We start from the raw sequence: 7305 nt of genomic DNA, 5'->3' as shown, positions 1-7305 counted from the left end.
TTTGAAGTCTGCTACACAGCATAACAGGCAAGGCGATGAAGGTGCTACCAACATACTATGCACAGGCGTGAAATTGACAAACTATCCGAACTTTCCAGAATGAGATTTTCACTCTGCAGCGGAGTGTGCTCTGATATGAAACTTCCTGGCAGATTAAAACTGTGTGCCGGACCGAGACTCGAACTCGGGACCTTTGCCTTTCGCGGGCAAGTGCTCTACCAACTGAGCTACCCAAGCACGACTCACGCCCCGTCCTCACAGCTTTACTTCCGCCAGGTCCCGAGTTCGAGTCTCGGTCCGGCACACAGATTTAATCTGCCAGGAAGTTTCATATTAGCGCACACTCCGCTGCAGAGTGAAAATCTCAATCTGGAAACATCCCCCAGGCTGTGGCTAAGACATGTCTTCGCAATATCCTTTCTTTCAGCAGTGCTAGTTCTGCAAGGTTCGCAGGAGAGCTTCTGTAAAGTTTGGAAAGTAGGAGGCGAGGTACTGGCGGAAGTAAAGCTGCGAGGACGGGGCGTGAGTCGTGCTTGGGTAGCTCAGATGGTAGAGCACTTGCCCGCGAAAGGCAAAGGTCCCGTGTTCGAGTCTCGGTCCGGCACACAGTTTTAATCTGCCAAGAAGTTTCATATCCGAACTTTGTCAGACTGTTTTCAATCATGTGTAGGACTGTATTAATGCTGATTAGTGTGTTAAACACAACACGTAAATATGAGATATAAATGAAAGAAGAAACGTTAATTAGTATGAACTGTACTAATAAAAATGAATTTCAGCTTATCGAGATAACACAACTGTTCTAATAAGACTAAGTACCCCAGATCGTTACGAATTAGCAAAATATTATACGCATTCGGCCGCGAAACGGTTTGTGTCAGACCAGTCATAGTGGATTACCGTTGCTGACCTACCATGAAAGTGTGCAAATTTAGCAATGCTTAAAGATTCATAACGAAATTCACTTAAAAATCATTCAGTGCCACACGTAGGTCAATTCAATTATTGACAGAGGCGGAAAAAGGAAGGCAGTAACAAGTATGAAATTCTACAAGAGTTTCATATTGACATCCACAGGGCGCCAGTACAGAATCAATGTAGCAATAAAACGTATTGGGGGCGCGAGAATTTCTTAAAATTGCTTTACTGATAATCTATCTGCCTCCATAGAGATTAGAACAGAAAAAAAACCAGACCTCGCTTGCAGTAGCAAACACCTTTCACTATGCTAGTGGACAACCCAGGCAAACAGCCCTCTATTATTACCTCAGACATGCATAAGCCGGCAATTTCGGAATGAAAATAGCAAAATGATCTGCAGTTTCTGTTGCATAGAACTTTCTGGTCTCTAAAACATGAATTTTCTACGTTTATGTCATCGCTTATGTGACAATCATTCGGGATGTTTATCGAAATAACAAAATACTGTTATTAGCGAGTAACGGCAACGGGTTCCATACAACGCTGGTGACTACTTTGAAGGACAGTAACAAGTGCAAACATGTAACTCTTTTGTATCGATTGTGAATAAATAGTTGCCACTCTTTAAGTTCCAACCCTCGTACAGTCTGACAAAGTTTGGATAGTTCGTCAATTTCACGCCTGTGTATAGTATCTTGGTAGCACTTCGTCGCCTTGCCTGTTATACTATGTAGCAGACTTTAAAGCTGTGCGGATCAGCATAACGAAAAGGAGAGGGGTCTCGCTCGTTTTGTCCGCGCCTGTACAGTGTAACCCATAAGTCCGTTAAAATCTGAAAATTCAGTGTTTGCTTTTTTTCCATTATTGTTATTTCATCCCCTCTCGTCCCATGTAGGCTAGTGGGGGAGGGGGAGCTAGCAGCGGAACAAATAACCTGCTCTCCAGCCAGCAGAACTAAACGGTAATATAGATGCTAAAACAAAAAACAAGGAGACACGTGCACTACGAATTCGAAGTAATTTGAAAAGGTGACATGAATGGGAGAAGTGTAAATAATGAATTGTTTAAAAACAGTGATAAAAATGTGGACAGACAGAACAGTTAAAACACGTGAGCAACACTTGAACAACACTTATCACTTGAAAACCACTGAACAAGACAGAAGATTCACTGAGCATTAAAAATGGAGCACCGTGCACTTTCACTTTAACTGGAAAAGGACCTGCCCTGGGACAGTGGATTGAAAATGAAAAGAAGAATAGGTAAGGAGGGAGATAGGGGAGTGCTGGTGATGAGGACTGGGCAATCGTAAGAGATGGTGACTAGACAGGGGTGGCTGTGGGGGTCAAGGAGAGTGTGGCAAATGGTATTCAGAGCTATAGATAGGAGAAGAAAAGGGAATGGGGGGCGACAGGGAAGGGGAAAAGGAGATGTGGTAGGGAGCCCTGGGGGTGGATAAGGTAGGATGATTCAGAGTTCGTGGCTCAGGACTGGTGGGATGTGCAGGAAGAGGGGCAGCACACTAGGACTGGAAAGGGGAGGGGACACAGTAGGCTTGGTGGAGTTGAATTTGCTGATGGTGCACTCTGAGGAGAGGTGGGAATTTGAAGCAAGGCGATGAGCATGGCGATCGAGCATCTGATGGGGCTTAACATAGGACGGGCAGAGATAGCCAAGGCTGGGGAGGATCAGGGATTTGTACCCGTGAAGGACAGTGTAGCGGTTTCAATACTTCACAGAAAACTGTTGGTGGAGAGATAAAAATTCACACACATACTTCATATCACATGGAGTTTTATTGAAACCAAAACAAAGAGCACAAAACAACCAACAGATGACACTTGGCGTGATACAGAAGCAATAAATAGCATAACAATTGAGGTTTATTATAGACGATGTTCTTAAAGCTATAGCAAATGGTCAACATGTCGGCTTCATCAACAACACCTGTAGTCCAGCGCCAATGTTGTGAACAGCACTGTACAACAAATCAGTAGGACTGTGATAAACTGCCGTCGTATGTTGTGTTTTAGCATCCCAAATGACAACTGTGGTAACCCCACAGCCATACTCGTAACCACACGTATTGGCGTCTGGGGTCTGGGAGGTCGAGCATGACAAGACGTGGCGGCTCAGCATGCGATCCTCACCAAATGATGTGTACAAGATATCTTTCACACGTATAGCGGCATGATGCATAAAAGTAGTACCTTTCAGCAGGTTTTTGTCAGACAGGGTAGGGATGATACGACTCTGTAACATATCTGCGTACTTCGCACCCGCCGCACTGACATTTTGTAGCTACACGATTCTCGTGCCGCATGACTGACGTGTCGCTGTCCAGCACCATCTGCGCTTGTTTTTGTTTTCAATAAGATCCCATGTTATTTCAGACATGTGTGTCAAGTTTTACCTCTCTGCCTACATTATTCCGTGACGTAGCGCATTTTGGAATGTCAACAGACTTTATGGTCACACTGTAGATTACGTTGGAAGTTTGAAACAAAGTTGGCAGGACGGATTTTTCATTTTAAAATTCGTTCTACTGCAACATACCATAGAAATGTTTCTTTCCTTTGATGAAAGCTATCGAATACAATGTATAATGCTTAGATGTTCAAAAAAATGACTCTAAGCACTATGGGATTTAACATCTGAGGTCATCAGTCCCCTAAACTTAGAATACTTAAACGTGACTAACCTAAGGGCATCACACACATTCATGTCCGACGCAGGATTCGAACCTATGACTGTAGCAGCCGCGTGGTTCCAGACTGAAGTGCCTAGAACCGCTCGGCCAGCGTGGCCGGTTTTAGATGTTCAATTTGCTTTTAAATTATGCTGCTTTCAACTGAGGAACGTATTTATCTTGTTGTACATGGCTTTCGACAAGACGATAAGTACAAATTTCGAGAAACAGGCTAACAGGCTGTGTTAGAAGTCTAACGAACTGGAAGACCACCTAAACTAAAAGAACGTAAGTTCTTGGGTATTTCTGACTCTATGCAGCAGAGCCCAGCAAGACCACTGCACAAGCCAACACGGGAAAAATATATTGGACTTGCAACAGCGCATAAAAACAGTTATCCAAAAAGTTAAATTTTTCTCGTATAGAGTAACATCAGTGCAAGAACTGAAAGGTGCAGATTACGAAAAGACAATCTGTCACTGCAAACGGTTTACGTATTTTATGGAGAGGAATACCTCTGATATTCTTGATGCCACCTTCCCTAGAGACAAGGCGCGATTCCATCACTGTGGTCATGTTAACAACAAAACACACAATTATGATCAGCAGAGGATCCTCGTGCTGTGCTTGAAACGCCGTTGAATGATCAGAAAGTGGAGTGTGCTTAGCAATATTCAGATGCAGCATTACTGAATCTTTATTTTTGGAACTAACGTAAACGGTAAAAGTTATTGTTTAATGATCCACGATGTCCTTAGCCATGTGTGTCAACAATTCATGGTTTCAACAAGATGCCGCTTCTGTGCCCACAGCTAACAGCACTTTGTGTATTCCAGAAGACTTTTGGGGAACATGTCATCTCAAAAAACACTCGTCCCCCAGACCTTACGACACGAGACCTTTTTTCTTTGGGAAGCAGTAAAATCTGTACTGTATCACAATGCACGCACGGCTTGTGACTTTATAACTGACAAGGGAAGGCCGCCAATTGTGAAATTCAGATTCGATTCATACTGCGCATAATAAAAGCTCATGGCCAGAGGTGTAATGTGGCAAAGCACCAAGATGCACTTCTCAGCCGTTGTAGAGAAAATCGACAGTTAAAAGAAACCGTTGCCGTGAAATACTCTCTACGATTAACAGTTTTCTAAAGCGCCGTGGCGCAGCGGTAAGCGCTTGGGTTCGTAATGAGAAGGTCGCCGGATCGAATCTCGCACCATGCAATTTTTTTTATTATTAGTTTTTTGTAATTCAAATATATATATATATATATATATATATATATATATATATATAATGAATTGCTTATGCATGTTGGTGAAGGCGGATCGCTCTTCAATTGTACCGCCTCCATTTTTCCGTTTGTTTAACAGGGTGTACCAAAGTTTTCACGTCCGCACTGATTTTCGACGATGTTATAAGTTGCGCTAGGGACCGCATCTACCTTCTTTCGAAGTTAGCAGACAACTACGCTGTTATGTGGCGGCTCGTTTCGGCCCATTCAACATCTGTCCTTCAAGTGTAACGAGCGAGTAACGGAGTTTATATTTCATACCTGCCACAGCAAATTTGTGTTCGTGGGGTCTCTATTCTAATTCGAACGTTTGACTTACGCTATACGCATTCGTTTCGGAATATCGTTTCTACGTCTTCCGTTAACTATACGTGGTTAACATTATGAAGACAATCAATAACATTTGTGAAATACAACTTTGTTTGCGGAAAACATAATGATGTTCGAAGTCGTCAGTTTTTCCACTACAAACGACTTTCAACAACTTATAATATGCATAATTGTTGCAACTGATTGCCGGGAATTATATATATATATATATATATATATATATATATATATATATATATATATATATATATATATATATGTGTGTGTGTGTGTGTACATTTGAATTACAAAAAACAAATACTAAAAAAAAAAGGTTGCATGGCGCGAGATTCGATCCGGCGGCCTTCTCATTACGAACCCGAGCGCTTACCGCTGCGCCACGGCGCTGTATAAAACTGTTAATCGTAGAGAGTATTTCACCACAACGGTTTCTTTTAACTGTCGATTTTTCTCTGCAACGGCTGAGAAGTGCATCTTTGTGCTTTGCCACATTACACCTCTGACCATGAGCTTTTATTATGCGCAGTATGAATCGAATCTGAATTTCACAATTGGCGGCCTCCCCTTGTGAGTATGTGAGAAGCATGTCACAATCACATAAACAGAAAATGTGTTTCAATAAAATTAGGCCAGTTATGGCTTTTATAGCTGCCTGCAAACATCACTTCCAACATATTCTGGAATTGCACAGTAACTTTCCCAACACACTGTACAACAATCAATGAGTTTTGCAATTTGCACTCTTTGGCATAGATGCGATAACTGACTCGTTACTTATGGAGAAATGCACATAATTCCGTTAATGGTATATTGCGAGTTTTGCATTTAAATAACAAAACGCACAAAACTCAAAAGGTTTCTAATGAAAAACAAGGGTAGCTATGTTTGTTACTTTGCTACATATTAGATCATACATTGTGCGTATAAAATTTGGCTAACCCATTGAATTTTTCTTTAAACTTGGGAGGAGATATATATGTACCTCCAGTCTCGATAAAATGGATTTTATGTAGCTGTTTCACTTGCACTTATGTGTGTTAACTATACAACGTAGCCAGCCGGAGTGGCCGAGCGGTTCTAGGTGCTTCACTCTGGAACCGCGCGACCGCTACGGTCGCAGGTTCGAATCCTGCCTCGGACATGGATGTGTGTGATGTCCTTAGGTTAGTTAGGTTTAAGTAGTTCTAAGTTCTAGAGGACTGATGACCTCAGAAGTTAAGTCCCACACTGCTCAGAGCCATTTGAACCATTTGAACTGCAGATGGCGCAAGTACACAGGCACCCACTACTGATTTACTGTTTTTTTAGATTTTTTTAAAATCCGACTGCTGAACATGTGCAACACAACTCACAGATTTTATTGCGTTAAATAAAAACATAGTTGGTGAGTAACAGGTGTAGTAGGCTCATTACAATCGCTAATCAAGTAAATGATCTGAACACGGTTCCTGCAGTAACTAAAACTGAGATACCATTAGCTGTCATGTTCTGACACAACGGACATAGTCCTCTCTTTTGCGTAGTGGATGTATAGGGATTAGCTGAATTATAACGACAATGTATTGATACTGTAAACAAGCATAAGAAACAGTTTTGGCTTCTTTTGTAAATATTTCTGTGGGCATTATTAACGGCAGACATATTTTGCAGTATTTTAACATTTACCTCCTCTTAGTTAAATGAGGTGGAGTGATGAAGGAAAGATAATGAAATCGATTAGTGCAAAGTAACAAATTTTTTATTTGTCACTATAAGAAAATATCCACAACCACATATTTTTCAGTATCTTGTGTTTTGAGAGAGTTTTACGAAACTTGTCTCTGAAAATAGTTCTGCAACCGTAATATAGTTTGCACTTAGCACGGTGATTTAAAATAAAAAGTCTGTGCTCTCCACATCCTTCATCATCCAGCAAGTGAAATTTTTCAGTTGTGAATTCCATGTAGGTAAGTACCCTAAACTTTATAGTTCTCTTATAAATAAACTATAGAGAACAGGATGCGTGTGCCTGTAACGACGTCTCAATAACGTTGCTGAAATCAACAATTGGAGTTATGAGTGCTGTTGACGA

Source organism: Schistocerca americana, chromosome 1 (assembly GCF_021461395.2).
Source record: "Schistocerca americana isolate TAMUIC-IGC-003095 chromosome 1, iqSchAmer2.1, whole genome shotgun sequence".
NCBI lineage: Eukaryota > Metazoa > Arthropoda > Insecta > Orthoptera > Acrididae > Schistocerca > Schistocerca americana.
This window is presented reverse-complemented; position numbering follows the sequence as displayed.